The following is a 17,857-nucleotide window of genomic DNA, read 5'->3' on the forward strand; positions in this document are numbered from 1 at the left end:
TTGAGGTCAATATACAAAAATCAATTGTATTTCTATATGTTAGCAATAAATAACTGGAAAATAAAACTACAATACCATTAACAATAGCATTAAAAAACACAAATAATAGGAATAAGTATGCATGTCAGGGTGGATGTGTAAGACCTATTTATTGAAAACTAGAAAACATTACTGATGGCAATTTAAAAAAATTAAATGGAGTGATATAAAATGATTATGGATGATAAGATTCAATAATATTAAGATGTGAATTCTCTCTAAATTTATGGTTTCAATGCAATTCCAATTAAAAATAGCAGCATACTTTTTTCTGGTAAATATTGCCAAGCTGACTCTAATCTATAATAATAAAAGTGTAATATGCTAATTAGACCAGATAACCTTCCGGACGAAGCTGTGGCTGTGAGGGAAGCCTGGGTTCCGGGTGCCTGCCGGCAGCCAGAGGGAAGCCCGGGTCCTGGGGGCCAGAGGGAAGCCAGTGCCGGCAGCTGGGGGAAGGAAGGCCTACTCCTGCATGAATTTCATGCATCAGGCCTCTAGTATTTATATGAAATGCAAAGGACCTTAAAATATCCAAAACTATTTTAGAGAAAAAGAGACCAAAATTAGATTATTTCAAATGATTTTTGTACACATTTACATATTAAAAATGAAATCCAAATGTATAATATTCCAAAACAGAAAAGTCAAAAATTTAAAACTTCCAGATGAAAACATAAGAGAATAATCTTCATGATGTTGGTGTGAGAAAAAATTTGTTAAGACATAAAAGGCACTAGCCATAAAATAACAAGAAGAAGAAGGAGGAGGGGGAGGGGGAGGGGGAGGGGGAGGGGGAGGGGGAGGGGGAGGGGGAGGAGGAGGAGGAGGAGGAGGAGAAGGAGGAGGAATTTTCGACTTCCATCAAAAATTAAAAACTTTTCAAAAAAGCATTATTAAGAAAACGAAAAGGCAAGCCACAGTTTGGGACATATTTGCAATACATATATCTAACAAAGGACTTATTTCCAGGTTACATAAATAATTATTGCAACTCATTAAAGAGAAGGCATATAAATTCCATTAAAAACTGCACAAAAATTTAAACAGAATCTTTATATTTCATAAAAGAAGACTTACAAATGGCCAACAAACACATGAGAAGATATTCAATCATCATGGAAATGCAAATTAAATTCGTTATAAGTTAACATTACATAACCACTATGGTGGCTAAAATTTAAGCGACTAACCAAGTGTTGCTGAGGATGTGAAGCAACTGAATCTCAGACACTGCCAGCAGGAATGGTAAATGGTACAAACACTTTGGAAAACAATTTGGCAATTTCTTAAAATATTAAAATACACCATACATATGACCCAGTCATTCTACTCCTAGGCATTTATCCAAGAATAATGAAAATGTATGTACATAAAAGATCCTGTACACAAGTGTTCCTAACAGCTTTATTCACAATAGCCTCAAACTAGAAATAATCCAGTTGTTTACTAATAAGTGAATAGATGAGCAAATTGTAGTAGTATATGCATACAATGGAATACTGCTCCAAAATAAAGAAGACTGAATTACTGATACACAACAATAATGATGAATCTTGAAAAGCAATGAAAAGGTGCCTATAAAAGATTGCATACTATGCAATTCCACTTATACAGAATTCTAGAATAGGCTAAACTAGTCTGGAGGGATAATACCCTGATCTGTAGTTTCCTAGGACTGGGCTGGGATGTTGACCACAAAGGGACATGAGGTAACTTTTTGGAATAAGAGAAACATTTTATAACTTGACTTGAGTAGTAGTTACATTTATTAAAACTAATAGAAATGTAGAATTTAAATGGATGCATTTTATCCAAATTAATTGTACCCTTATAAAGTGGATTTTTTAAAGTTAATAAAAGCATTAACCACAAAAAAGTGGACATTTTCCTTGCCATCTATTATACTATGAGGAATGAGAAACCAAGGCCATTTTGAAACTTTATAAAGTGACTGAATTTATAGTTTATCTTGGATTACTCCTTATCTTTGTCTGTCTGGAATTTGTGGACTTCACTAGAGAATCCTATATAATAAAAAGGTAATATGCAAATTGACCGAACAGCAGAACGACCAGTCACTATGATGTGCACTGACCACCAGGGGGCAGATGCTCAACGCAGGAGCTGCCTCCTGGTGGTCAGTGAGCTCCCACAGTGCACTCCTACAAGCTGGGCTGATGGCTGGCAAGCACAGCGGGAACCCCCTCCACGGCAGCTGGACATCCCCCAAGGGCTCCCGGACTGAGAAAAGGCGCAGGCCGGGCTGAGGTAACCCCCCCCCCCCCCCCAGTGCACGAATGTCATGCACCAGGCCTCTAGTGATATATAAATAACCCCACCATCCACCCTATTGTTCAAGTCAATAACTTGGAAGTCATACTTGATTCTTACCTCTCCTTCATCATCCCCCAACACCATGTCTGGCCTTTTATTTCCAAATTTTATCCTGAATTCATCTATTTCACACCATTACTAATTCTACCACCACAACCCAAATCACCATTATCTCTCAATTAGAATAATGCAATAATTTTTAATCAACTTCTCCCCACTCTATTCTTGCTCTTCTAACAATCTATTCTCCATAAAGCAAAAAGAGGAATCTTCATAAGATACAAATTAGATCATACTGTTCCTCTCATTAAACCTATCCAACTTCCCCTTCACTTAGAATAAAAGCCACACCCTTGATGGTAGCCAACTGGGATTCTCTATGATGCTGGCCCCAGCCATGTCCCAAACTTCATCTTCAGCTATTTTCACCCTTTCTGCTACACTTCAGCCTTAACTAATTTCCTTTCATTCCTCAAACAGAACACTTTCCTTCTTTCAGGGCCTCTGTGCTAGTTTCCTCTGCCTAGATACAGTGGTTCTCAACCTTCTGGCCCTTTAAATACAGTTCCTCATGTTGTGACCCAACCATAAAATTATTTTCGTTGCTACTTCATAACTGTAATGTTGCTACTGTTATGAATCATAATGTAAATATCTGATATGCAGGATGGTCTTAGGCGACCCCTGTGAAAGGGTCGTTCGACCGCCAAAGGGGTCGCGACCCACAGGTTGAGAACTGCTGGCCTAGAACATGTTTCCCCAGCTTTTCACTTGTCAAGCCTATTCTCCTCCTTTAGATCCCAGCTCAAATGTCACTTCCCCAGAGAAGTCTTCCCAGATCACCCTATGCCAGTGGTCAGCAAACCTCGGCTCGCGAGCCACATGCGGCTCTTTGGCCCCTTGAGTGTGGCTCTTCCACAAAATACCACATGCGGGCATGCACATACAGTGCGATTGAAACTTCGTGGCCCATGTGCAGAAGTCGGTTTTTGGCCTGGGCGAGTCTATTTTGAAGAAGTGGCGTTATTAGAAGTTGGGGGTGTCGGTCGGTCAGGCAATGGGAGACGCGGCACAGCCGGGCCGCGGGATACGCAGCACAGGGGAGGCGCCAAATATAAACAGTACTTAAACTATATAGGTGGGTTAATAACAATGTACCTACCTATATAGTTTAAGTTTAAAAAATTTGGCTCTCAAAAGAAATTTCAATCGTTGTACTGTTGATATTTGGCTCTGTTAACTAATGAGTTTGCCGACCACTGCCCTATGCAAAGAAACATCCCCTGTTCATTTCCTTATGCTACTTATCACAATCAGGAACAAAGCTGGAGCCTTGGAAAGATAACAATAACTACTTTATATATTGTGATTTCTTATGTGCTAGGTTTTGTTATTAGAACTTAACATACAGCCCTAGCCACGTCGGCCCATGGACTGAAGGGTCCCAGGTTCGATTCTGGTCAAGGGCACATGCCTGTGTTGTGGGCTCAATCCCCAGTAGGGGGCGTGCAGGAGATAGCTGGTCAATGATTCTCTCTCATCATTGATGTTTCTATCGCTCTCTCCTTCTCCCTTCCTTTCTGAAATCAATAAAAATATATACATTTTAAAAAGAACTTAACATATAATAAGTCACTTAATCCTCTTTGCAATCGTAAAGGTAAGAAATATTATAATTTTCATTTTACAGATGGAGAAACTGAAGTACAGAGAGTTGAATAATTTGCTCAAGGACACACAGCAAAGAAAGGGTAGAGCCTGAATTCTAAACCAGGCAATCTGACTTCAGAGTCCTAGGCCTTAAATAGTAACCTTGCTGGAAGAAGGAATCTTCGTTTGAGACAAGGATAAGAATTAAAGGTGAGTAAAGATACATTTAAGTTAGGAGAAAGAAAGGAAATTTGAAATAACTCATGACTATTGTCCTTTCTTAGAGAACTAGAAGTCCAAGTCATCTATCAAGCCTGCTGATACTGGCTAGCGGCAAGGTTGGGGAACTGAGGGGAGAGGTATGAATTTGCAATAGCTCCTGTGGGGAATGAGGAAAATGACCACCAGGTGGTACCAAGGGGCCACTTGACGCTGGAAATCATAAATGTGAGTAATGGGGCCATCAACAGCTATGCATTTTCCTTCCGCAGCAGTGAGTAGTCCAGGAGTAGAGAAAACCACTGTTAGCTTTATATGTGGTTGGTGATTAGATGAGTAAGCACAAAAGAAGGTCAAGGGATGAAAGTTTTAAAGGTACTGATGAGAGTGCTATTGAAATGCTTAACTCAGTGGGCAGGAGAAGTCAAAAATAAGCAACAAAGGATGATATGAAAATAGCTTTGAGGAGGAAAATGTGAGTGCCTTTAGAAAAAAGGAAAGCAATGTATCTAATTTTTAAGGATTGGTAGTTCTGGATAACAGTAACGAATGACATCTGACTATCTTCGATGATGCTGAGGAATTATTGTTAAATCTTTTTAGAGGTGTTAATGGTATTGTGATTATGTCATCCTTCGTTAGATACTAAAATATTTATGGATGGAATTACATTATCTTTGATTTACTTCAAAATAATACAGGAGAAGCTGTGAACAGGCATTTTGATGGGCAAGACAGGCCGTGGTTTGTTGCTTGTTAGGGCTGGGTGATGATTACATGGGGTTCTGACCAAACATGGTTTATCTTTAAAAGTATCGAGGAGAATTCATTTGAAAACATGAGCTGATGTTAAAAGGTTTATTTCCTACATATTATAATCGCTATCCGGAGCAATGTATACATATAAACCATAAGGTCAGATTTCCAAATCAATGTTAAGAACATACATCAAAGATACCTCATTTGTAAATCAAGGTCTACAAAGAGGATATAACCACTATAGGTCACCAAGGTGCAAGGTACAAAGTTTTAAGTACAGTTCAGCAAAAGAATACTTTCTAGTACCCTGAAAAAAATTAGTTTACATGTAAAATATTTTCATTTTCACCCTTTTTGAGAGATCAGAGATTACCATGTATTAGCACCAGAAATTATAGAACTCTGTTATAACACATAAATTATAAATAATAAAAATATATATATATGCACATATGTGTTTGCAGATGCATATGTATACACCTACACAAATATAATCAGCTAGCCCTAGCTGTTTGCTCAGTGGGTAGAGTGTTAGGTCAAGGGCACGTACCTGGGTTGCAGGTCCCATCCCCAGCCCTTGTCAAGGCATGTGCAGGAGGCAACCAATCGTTGTGTCTCTCACACACTGCTGTTTCTCTCTCTTTCCCTCTGTCCCTCCCTTCCACTATCTCAGTTAAAATCATCCTCATGTATAAAAATGTAGAAGAGTTAGGTACAACGAATTGCAAATTATTGTAAATGAGTTCTATGCCAGGTAACTTTTAATATCAAAAACTTTAAATTAGAAATCTCAAAGATTTATAATGTAGAAATACACTCCATAACAGTTTCCTAAGGTTAGTAGATATTAAGACTGTTCATTAATCTTTAAGTGCAAATGGAGACGTGAGTATTAGGATTTTTTAATACCTCAAACAAGTATCCTCTATAACTTTTTCAGCATCAAAAATAAAGCTTCTCAAAGATATCCTGCTTCCATTATTTAAGACAAGATTAATTGCATTAGTATTACATCGTATTTCCATCCTTGTATTTACATCCCTTCCATTCAGAGCTGCCTCGGTCTTCTGGGATAAAAGGTCATGGAGTGAAAGCAGTGGCACCCTTCCTCATCCCCAGGGCTCCCAAACTAATAGGAGAGGAAGTAGATCTGAATTTTCACTCGTCTGGGAGAGAAGCAGGCTGTCAAAAAGGCTCTTTAACTTTATCATGAAAGAAATGATCAATAACTACATGGAACACTGTCATCAATTATATATGAAACAGAATAAAAGGTAGTTGTGCAAAATAACTGCTTGGAGCAGCAAAAAATAAAATAAAATAAAGAGCAGGTAGAAGCACCGAGAGCCTAACTGCTGAACTCTGCAGAAGGTGCCTTCAAATAAATATTTCAAACCTTCATATGAATATTTTAAGCATGACAACTACACATAAACACACAGCCAAAGTGCTCAAATCCACTCAAGAAAGACTATTAAGTCATCAACTTGCTCCTGACAGGATCCACTGAATATGGCAACAGTGAGAAGTCAGGAGACAGTTGGAATCATTTCAAGACTGCTAATTTAACTTGTCTTAAAACCAACCAATGCTCAACGTGTCATCATCAATGTCATCTCATCGCAGTCTGAAAAGCCTTCGACCTAAAGCAAAAAGGTCCCCAAGTGCCACCCTTCTTGTCTACCGGTTGAAAATCTAATTGGTTCTGCTGACAGGCTTGGGAATTGGTAGGAAGGCTGTTCAGTTAATCTCCAAGGGCCAGCAAAGAGCTCAGTATCCATCTCTGAGCTTTGCTCCCTGGCTGTCGTGAAATGACTCTGATGGCAGTGCAAGCTCTTATGCTTCAGCTGCCTTCTGACTTCTGTTAAGTCAAATTCAATAAAGTTTGTCACTCAATAATCTGAGAGCTACCCAACAAAACCTCTTTGATCAATAACAGCTTGCCTGCTTGCACTTGGGAAGGTGACCTATTAAAGATTAAAAACACACCTGCTGCTTAAAGCAGAGAACATCTTTTTGTACTTTTAAATGAAAATTCATCCATTAAAAGCAGTTCAACTATTAAAAGTGTATATCAAGCATTGCATGGGAGAAACAGGAATGGAAATTTAAAAAATGGGCTCAGATATGATACTTTCTTGATGTCTGGAGAAAGTTTGATATGTGTATGTCTCTGCTATGTGTATGTGTATGCATTTCAGAACCGCACACTTATTTGTTGTCCGTGTACAGACCAAGCATTGGTATTGTAACATTAATTTAATCCTCAACCAAAACAAAGTAATCTATTGTCCTATGTCATCTACCTTTCTGCAGAAAAAATCATGAATGCTCATTCAAGAAAATGCATTCTATTATTTAAAGTCACAACACTTCTTATTTAAGTGGTTTTCCTCACCCACCCACATACATTAGGTCAGGTTGAGACAAGGCTGAACTCCAGGTAACTTCAAAATTAAGGGATATAGTTCAATGAGCTCAGGGAGCCATATAAATTACTGGGGAAAAGTAAAAAATATTTATATTTACATTCCATACTCAAGTCTTTCATCTTGATGATTAAAACTCCTTCAGAATTTTAATAAAATAATTTAATAAAATTTTAATAAAGAATTCCAAAAGAATTTAACATTTAATTGAGGATTTTTTAAGAAGAACAAAACTGTGTAATTCTTTTTTACATTATTCCAAGAGCAGAAAATAGCATAGATCAGGCCTTTTCTCCTGTCTAAGGGGTGTATGTTTAGGATGTGTTTTGTTTGCAGTCCAACAATAATAGCGGAGATGCATGATCATAGAATATCATAGTACGAAGGACAGTATGTAAATAGAATAAGATTATTTTTAAAACTTCTGCAGAGCTACAATTATGGGTCAATATTAACAAAAGTTTCTGCTAGAACATGACTTTGAGGTTCCCGATTGTCAGCTGCTCTCACCACGTAGCAAATGAATTTCCCTGTGGAGATGAAGGCGCCCTTCTCTAAATGTATGTATATCATTCTCTCGTGTGGGTATTTTCCATAAAGTTTAAACATGTTTATTTTGCAAGGCATTAATTTCCTCCCATGACATTCACGGTACTATCACATAGGACATATGTGACAGGGAGATATGGATTGTATCTCCAACAGCCCCTAATAATTTCATCAGAGTCTCTTTGAACTCTGCAGCCTTTTCCTGATCTGAATTAATCACTTCTCCCCTCCACTGGCTATTATCTCCTTAGTTTTGTGCTTCCGGTTTTCCAGTTTCTATTTGAAATGTCTTCATCAAAGCAGCCGCATACAGAAACATGGGTTCATTCCTGCTTTCATTTGTTTTCTCTTGATTTGTGTGATATGCATAGATCAAGGTTTTTAACTCGAATATGTAGCAACATATAAAGTCCAGAAAGGCCAGCCTAATCTAATTAAGGCTTCCTGACTAAAATAAGGTAATTCTTCATGTCAGTTGAACCCTGGGATGAGGTGACTCATTTCAGAGGATATCTTAGTTTGCTCAAATGTACAGTTATAATGAGGTTGAGCTGAGCACAAGAAATATTACGGCTTGTGATCAAGAAACGATCACCTTTCTGCTGAATCAAAAAAAATATATTGTTGAAGGTTGTCCTATTAGTATACATATGGCTTGTGATAGAAAAGCTTTTAAGTCATCTAACAAGAGTTTAAAAAAAAGTGGGATTTAAAACATTAGAATTAGAGACAACAAAGGAACAAGCAGTCACTAGAGCTCTTCTTCCATGGGGAACAACTGTCTGCAGATAAATGCAATTTTTTTACAGGTCTAAAATAAGTTGGTATGTGAGTAGGCATCTTAGGGCATGTTTATAAAAAACCCTTTACAGCACTTTAAAATCCCAACAAGAACAAAAGTGGACATTATCATCTTTCAGGTATATGTGTACCCTGCTCAGACTATGCACATTGCCTCTAAAACGTGCTATGCCCCAACCCATTTTCATCATCTCACCTACATACCTCCAGAACTTGATCTTTCTCAGTGAATGGCATCATCATCCATCCAGCTATCCAAGGCAGAAACCTTGGAATTCGCTGGAATCTTCACCCTCTTTCGGTTACCACATGTAAGCAATCACCAAGTTCTAGCGACTCTTTTCCTTCTAAATCACTCACAATCTGTCTGCGTTTCCACTTTTCCTTGGCCGGCCACCACTCTAGTTCAGGTGCTAAGCCACCTTTTACCTTGATTCCTGCTCTTCTCCCAGCCTGAACGGTCTCTCTGACTTTGGACTTACTCTCTCTAATTCATTCCCCATATGGCAGCCAGATCTGTCACCGCCATGCTTGGATCTTCAACGGTCCCGCAGGGCCATCAAGGTAAAATCAAGCTCATTAAATTGGTTTGCAAGAACCCGTATAATCTGATCTCCGCATCCCTCTCCAGAATCGTGTCTCAGTAGGACTCCACATACACCAACAATTTGCCCCTCTTTCTTTTGCGCATCAGTCTCCTACTGCTGTGCCCCTGCTGTTCTATGAACGTGCCAGTGATGTTCAGCTCAGGGAGTTTTCATTTGGTATTCTTCCTGCCTGGAATATTCTTTCACTCTAGACTAGCAGTGGTTCTCAACCTTCTGGCCCTTTAAATACAGTTCCTCATGTTGTGACCGAACCATAAAATTACTTTCGTTGCTACTTCATAACTGTAATGTTGCTACTGTTATGAATCATAATGTAAATATCTGATATGCAGGATGGTCTTAGGCGACCCCTGTGAAAGGGTCGTTCGACCCCCTAAGGGGTTGGGACCCACAGGTTGAGAACCGCTGCTCTAGAGAGTCACAGGGCTTGTTCCTTTCATGGCTTCGGCATTTCATTCAACTGTCTCCTCCCCGAAGCTTTTCCTGACCTCCCTGTAAAATTGCCAGCTATGCCGCCCCCTCCAGCAGACCCCGCGCCCTCCCCGCTTGGTTTTTCTGTACTGCACTCTTCGCCACCTGCTACACTTTACATTTTATTCATTTGTTTTCTGGTTATCTTGCTCATAAGAATGTGGGCTCCATGATGGCAGAGAGTTTGGTCTGTTTTGTTCTCTGGTATGTCTCTTAGATGTACCTGGAAATTAGGCACAGATTAGAATTCCACACACATCTTCCCAGGCCTCGGCCTGATGTGTATTATGGCCCCACTGCTTATTGTTTGTATGACCTCGGAAACTCAATTACTCCCTCTGCGCCTCAGTGTTTTCATCTGTAAAAGAGAGAAAATAAACTCCTAAGAGTTAATGAGATGACACATAAAACATACTTGGAACAGTGCTTAAGTTCCTAGTAAGTGCTCAGTGAGTGTCAGCCATTATTAGAATGATCACTGCTGATTCATCTGTGAGCTCCTTGAGAACAGGGATGTGACTTATTCACCTTTTTGTTTTCCAGTGAGTTAAGCACAGTGCTTTGCAGCCAACGGGGACTTCACTATTAAATATTTTAACACCTGCTGCAGCACGGGGTCCTGACCAATCAGAATGATGCTGGCCCTGGCACTCGATTAGGGTCCAGAAGACCTTCTGCTGTGCCCTTCATTTTCCTTTTATTTGCTGGATCATCGCGAGATCTCAAGGTTTCTGGAAGAGGGTCTCGGACTTCCAGAGCATGGAAGGTGCGGTATGACTCCCAGAGCAGTGCTATTTCCCAACTAGTATAGAAATATTTCAATATTTTAACAACTGATATGCTTGTTCTGCTGTCTACAAGCTGACCACACTGCACAGAGTAGACCCTCTAATACTAATTAAACAAACAAAAAACAAATGCATGAGTTAAAATTTCATGACAGTGACCCTGCTATATTACCAAACATAATGTCAGATACATTATATTGCTCCCAAATATGCTCATTGAAATATTGTGTAAACTTAAAAGAAGAACCATGGATTCCTTATATTTTTATACCCAACCAACTTTTTCTTTTCACATTACCCCTACTGCCACATAATGTACATAGAAGAAATTTCTATGCAAGCAGCCGGGATATTAGGTTGGCAAAGACCTAGTCATATTTAGAGAAATCTTTATTTAGGTTTTAAAAGCCAGTGATGTTAATGGTGGGGGCAGGGAGGAGATAGAAAAAAAAGAGAAAGGTAGAAAAATGAGGTCAACAATATTTAAAATAGTCTTACTAGTAATTAATTCAATGAGTTTTCATAGCACATCCGAGGCCTGTCATTGCAATAAACATGTTCCTTAATTAACTTGGAATTTAAACTCCTGAGTCGATCTTTCCTCTGCATTTGGCCAATGTTACTGATTTTTTGATGGTCTGGTCCAGTGGCAAGTAAACCATCTATTCATGGACTTTATTATACTGGGAACTAATAAAGTACTGTGCTGTACTTTCACAGTTATGTAACTACCAAATAGGCATTTGGTCCTAAAAGTAAGGATATATTTGTAATTGTGGTGCTCTTCAGAGTAGCATGAAATTACTACTACTAAAGTTCCACAATTAGTACTTCCTCAAAGTTAACTCTCCTCTCTGCTTTTTACAAGTACCGCCTTCGGTCAATAAATACATCATTCCTGACAGCTAGAACTATGGTGCTGAAGGTGATGCTATCTTTATTGATTGGCAGGGAGAGATTAGAAATTTTCTGGAAAATTTTATTGATAGCATATGTTGATAGCTAGTCCCCCTTTAAAGCGGCAAAATAGTCTGGTTATTCTAGTTCATGAATGACCATTCCCACGAATTAACTTTCTTCTTTGATCATTTTAATGACAATAGTTTCCTATTAGGGTTCAAACACAATTCTTGTGCATACGGGTAAAATAAAGTGCTTTAAAAATTGTAAGTGGTAATATTAAAGGTGTCATGTTTATTTGAAAGGTACCCAGGTTTACTGGGCTAAAGAAGAGAATTTAAACTCCTCATTACAGGTCCTTCAGAGCCCACACGTTAAAAGCAAATCTACTAGGGGTAGTGTAACTTACTTTGCACTTTCTTCATTTTCCACCATTAATTTTAGTCAAAGTTTGTCCATGTTCTCCCTAAAATACCTAAGTATACACTTTCTAGGTGGAGTCAGCCTAACTATAAAATATGCCTTCAGGATCATATGGAAACCCAGCCTCAGACGATATCCTGGGACTACCCCCGTCCCTAAGCTCATCCCCCTTATGCTCAGATTAGCCCTTCTGTACCTCCTTCTCCTCACTCTGCCCATTAGCACTATTTCTTGGACCCTCCACTCCCACACCCATACCCTGTCCCTCCTGAGAGTTGAGGGCTACTGTTGTAGTGAACCCCTGCTACTGGTGGAATCATCAAACATCCCTCAGGTGTGCTGGGAGTGGAAAACAGATAGAAAACCACTCTCAACAATCTATTTATGTAAAAACCTCATGAGAAAGAAGTTGCTATATAAAGTTACAATTTGGGAATTCTATGAAAAATTGCTGAAAGCTATAGAGCCTGAAAAACACTTTTATATAGAGAATTTTGCACATATTTCAGAGATTCAGGGATTCTTGGTAGCTGATTTTTTAGAACCCTAACATCCTATCTAATAATAGACAAACAGGGTAATTGACCATACCTTCGCTACACCTCCCATTGGCTAATCAGCACGATATGCAAATTAACCGCCAACAAAGACGGCAGTTAATTTGCATACGTAGGCTCCAAGCGGCGGAGCGAAGACTGAAGGTGAGCTGGAGCCACGAAGACAGAAGACGGAAGAATCTCTTCGTGCAACAGGCCTCTAGTCCTATATAATAAAACCCTAATATGCAAATCAACCGAACGGCAGAACGACGGGTCATTATGATGCGCACTGACCACCAGGGTGCAGACGCTCAATGCAGGAGCTGCCCCTGGTGGTCAGTGTGCTCTCACAGGGGGAGCACCACTCAGCCAGAAGCCGGGCTCACAGCTGGCAAGCGCAGCGGTGGTGGCAGGAGCAGGCGAGCGGTAAGGAGCAAGGGGTCCCGGACTGTGAGAGCCCCAGAATGCGAGAGGGATGTCTGAATGCCAGACATGGCCTGATCCCCGGGGATCGGGCCTAAGCCAGCAGACAGACATCCCCCAAGGAGTCCCGGACTGTGAGAGGGTGCAGGCCAGGCTGAGGACCGCCCCGCCCCCCCAGGGCACGATTTTCATGTGCTGGGCCTCTAGTATAAGAATAAAACTGAACCAAACTCTCTAATCCCTAGGGTTGATGGGTATACTAAGCTCATATTATTGTCATTACTTTTATGAATGTTTTATAATAAAAAGTTGTTAAAAATAAAAAATTAAGTATTAAACAGATGTATAGTACTATAATTTGGAAAAAATAGAGAATAAACATTCAGGATATTTTCAAATTATAATGACTTACATATGCACAAATACAGACTACATTTAAAATGCCAATTAGGTATCTAATTGCATCAATTATACATTTCTGCTCTGGACCCCATTATTCTATACCATCCCTTCCAATATTGAGTGGGAATCACAGAGGCTAAGATCTTTTGATTCTCAAAATGTTAGAGAAGCTGATCTTTTTGGTTATTTTTTGGCTAAAAATTTTTCTATTTTGTTTCTCATTATGGTACATAAACACCACGTTTCACTTTTAAAAGTATCAATAATTCATAGTATTTCCTGTTCTTTCAATACATTATAAATAGAATTGACAAAAAATAAAAACAGAAAATACCTTTTTTTCTGTAAATCATTAGAGCTTTAATGTTCACAGCTAGAACCCATAGCATATGGAAATATGATACATGCCAGAGCAACTTAGTATCCAGTTAGGAAATAAGCACAGGTACTGCTAAGTTTGAAAATATTTTTAAAGTTTCATATCTCAACACTCCTTCCCAAAATTACCTTCCAAAGACAAATATAGAGACTTCTCTACTCTTTCCTCTGTGAATTAAACCTTTTCATGCTATTGAAAATGATGGAAAACATGAGGAAAATGTTTGTAAGAGTTAGAATAATCTCATCAAGCATTACTGGGGCATATTCTGAACGTAATCAAAGAGGAATATGGGAATAAAAAAATATTCTTTGACAGATGAACCTGTCATGTCATGAGAATTTGCAGCCTGTCTGCACAGAATGAATTTCCTATTGAGGCTAAATGCTCCCTCTGATGATAAAGGAACCAAAATACCTTTTTAAAACCACAGAACTGTTATAAGAACAGTAAGAGGTGCTGTGTGACACATCGCAATTATGAGCTACTAATACCACAAATGATTCAGAATCTATATAAGCAGGCTGAGCTTCGGTGAAAGCTTCGGGATGGCCATAAAAATGGTGGGGGGAGGGGGGGAGCAGTACAATCACTGCCTAGAAACACCTGCAACAAACGACTGATGATGAACGATAGAAGACTGGTCTCTCAGAGTAATCTTGAGGAGGTCACATTAAGAACCGTGTCATTAATTTATTCCACTTTTATTAAATAATTGAAGTTCTATAACAGGCACTTTATTTATATTCTGAAAGAGTAGGTAATTGAGCTGGATGGCTTCTAAGGCAATGGTGCCCAGACTTTTCTAATTTCCTGAATGATACAACTTTTTTAATTTTATTTTGGGGATTCCAACTTTCACTACCATTTTAAAACACATTGTATGCGGGAAACGTATTTATACGTTTTACGTTGACTGTAAGAAGTAGAGCCACCTGTTAGCGCGCGATAAAAACTACCCGCAAACAATGTATTAAAAAGTGACATTTCAATAATAAAAATCTGGGTATATTTAGCTTTATGACAAACTCACCACATTATCTTCCTCTTTCTCATTTCACTACGGACGTTCTATCACAGACTGCTTGTCATGGGCTAGTACCAGTCTGTGGATTAGCTCTGGACCCCATTATTCTATACCATCCCTTCCAATATTGAGTGGGAATCACAGAGGCTAAGATCTTTTGATTCTCAAAATGTTAGAGAAGCTGATCTTTTTGGTTATTTAAATGGAAAAGTAGCCCTGACCAGTTTGGCTCAGTGGATAGAGTGTCGGCCTGCGGACTCAAGGGTCCCAGGTTTGATTCCGGTCAAGGGCATGTACCTTGGTTGCGGGCACATCCCCAGTGGGGAGTGTGCAGGAGGCAGCTGATCGGTGTTTCTCTCTCATCGATGTTTCTAGCTCTCTATCCCTCTCCCTTCCTCTCTGTAAAAAATCAATAAGATATATTTTAAAAAATAAAAATAAAAAATAAAAAAATAAATGGAAAAGTATATTCGTCATCTTGAGAGGCAATTTTTTCAGCCAATCTATTTCTCTGAATGATTTTGTATTATCATCTAATTTCCTCACCAGCCGTTTTCTTTTCCAAATCATTTTATGAAATAGGTACTTTAGATACATAGTTTATTGTAGCAAGGGAATCACTTTTGGCTAATATTTTAGAGGCTAGTTTAAAAGTCCAGATTTTTTAAAGTAAGTAGCTAGCTGATCTTATATATGCTTGAAATGGTAGATTCGAACACTCAGAAAACACAAAAGTTGATGATCGTGGAGTTTATTTTGAATAATTCTCATGTATTTGAGTATAGCCTCAAATTCTTCAAATGATCATATAGAAATCTTACTTTTATATTTTTCTGATGAAAGGGAAAATTTGCTTATAGATTATTATAATCCTATCAATGGAATTTGGAGCTACTAAAAATATTGTAAAGAAGCTCTGTGATAAAGGTGGCTATTTTCTATCATTAACATCATGATTTCTTAAGAACTTCTACATACAAGGCTCCGGTCGGGGGCATGTACCTGGGTTGCGGGCACATCCCCAGTAGGAGATGTGCAGGAGGCAGCTGATCGATGTTTCTCTATGAGTTATCTCATCTCTCTTAGCTGCCTTAGGTTATTAAATAACCTCTGAGCCTTCTTTTAGTTATGACCTTTTGATTCTTAAAATTCTGAAGTGTAGTGCCTAAACAAACACAACAACAAATACCTTAGGAAACTATACTTTTCCAATGATAGGCCAATATTAAGTAGTCTCATTACTTTATATATGTGTAATTGTATTCCTGTGTAAGTGAATGTATATGTATATGAAGACATATTGGGGAATGTGATTCCATCCACTTAAACCACCAATATTGTTTGTAAATAACCTGTACCTGTTTCCAAAACAACCTTATCCCCCAAGAGAGATCTGCCACAACCAAGTATATTCAAGAGAATGCGCTACAGTTTGAAAAGGCTATAACAAAAATGCTTCGAGCAATAGCAGCAGAGTTGGGCTAAGATGACAAGTATGAAGAAGGCAATATGTACTAAATATAACAAGTATGGATATGAGAAATAATGATTTCTCAACTTTGAGTTCCCCTTAACTTAATTACACTTTCAATCATGGCTTCTTCAGCCTCAAGAGTTTTAGACTCCCTATCCCATAAATAAGAAAGGAATGAATTGGATAGAAAATAAGAGAAGGGAAATAAAGTAGAGGAGAAAAGAATTACTGCCACGAATGACTTGGGAGAGGGACAAGAGACGGAAAAAGTACACCAAAGCCTTGGAACTGGACTCCTTTACCTTTTAGGTTGAGGAAGCCGGATTGTCAGGAACTAATGGCACTCAGTTGGGACCTAAGGCAATGTAACACCTGTTGAAATAGGAGGTTGGAGGGGGAATACGCATTCACATCAGTTACATACAATGAACCACTAATAGCTCATATGTCCAGTTTCATCTATCTCTGGAACCATGGTAGGAACTCTGCATCATAAAATTTGCTGGAGGATCAACAAGTACACTCAAGAAAAAGAAAATCTTTTTGTATGAGCACCCTCTGCAACAAAAGCAAAATGAATTTGTAAGCATAGAGTTGAATGATAGAGAACCTTCTAAGTTTATAGCTTTAATTCTTCGGAATTTCATAACTATTTTAATATACATTTTAGAGTGCTGAGATTAATATTTTATTTTAGTAATTGTAGAAAAAAATCAGATGAGCTTTTATAAGCTTGCTTGTGCCCACAAAATCCCCCAAACATATTTCCTCCAATATGTTGTAAATCTTCTAACTTTGAATTCATGGGGTTTACAGATAAGAGTTTCTGAATTTGAGAATTTGGTTGTTTCCCTTCTTGTCACACTTTGTACTATAAAAGATGGTCAGAAATAAAAATGTGGTAGTGAAAAAAGCACTTTGGTCATCCCTTGATGGGCTTGGTCAACAAATATTTCAGCAGAAAAGTATTGTGCTCGTATTAAATAGGAAGGCAATTTCTAACCAGAAAGTTTTTGAGGAGTTAAAAATAAAATAACTTTCTAAAGAATCTATATATGAATCTATTGACTTTTCCTTAGCTTATCCAAACTGTATCTCACTCTAGCCGGCTTGGCTCAAAGGATAGAGAGTTGGTCTGCTGACTGAAGGGTCATGGGTTCGATTCTGGTCAAGGGCATATGCCTTGGTTGCAGGCTTGATACCCAGTGGAGGGTGTGCAGGAGGCAGCCGTTCTATGATTCTCTCTCATCATTGATGTTTCTATCTCCCTCTCCCTTCCTCTCTGAAATCAATAACAATATTTTTTAAAAAAAGAAAAAAAAAGACTAATCAAAATTGTATCTCTAGAATTCCATTTGGAGGTATCTGTGAGCTCACTGAGTAGACACCATGAGAAAAGCTCACCCTCTTATTAAAAAACATTTTTGGACAAGAAGTTATCAATGAAATTAAATGGTGATAGACATGTCCAAAGAATATTGTGGGGATTTGATCCCTTTAAGAATCTTGGGATAGATGAATGTGTGGAGATAGCAACTAGACAGAACAATATTGGAATGGTGGTAATACAAGGAAATAGTATCATCCTGGTAGAAGCCCTGAAATGAGAATGGCTGTGTTCCACAGAAAAATCAATTGCT

The 17,857-nt window shown here is 38.5% G+C and overlaps 1 protein-coding gene and 1 pseudogene across 3 annotated transcripts in view; one reads left to right on the top strand and one right to left on the bottom strand.

Moving 5' to 3' along the window:
- The window catches only part of CAMKMT (calmodulin-lysine N-methyltransferase), a 276,279-nt gene that overhangs the window by 91,352 nt on the left and 167,070 nt on the right, over positions 1 to 17,857 (bottom strand). The gene's annotated exons all lie outside the window — the stretch shown is intronic.
- Positions 17,648 to 17,824, top strand: LOC111824009 (annotated as a pseudogene).

Source organism: Myotis lucifugus, unplaced genomic scaffold (genome assembly GCF_000147115.1).
Source record: "Myotis lucifugus unplaced genomic scaffold, Myoluc2.0 scaffold_6, whole genome shotgun sequence".
NCBI lineage: Eukaryota > Metazoa > Chordata > Mammalia > Chiroptera > Vespertilionidae > Myotis > Myotis lucifugus.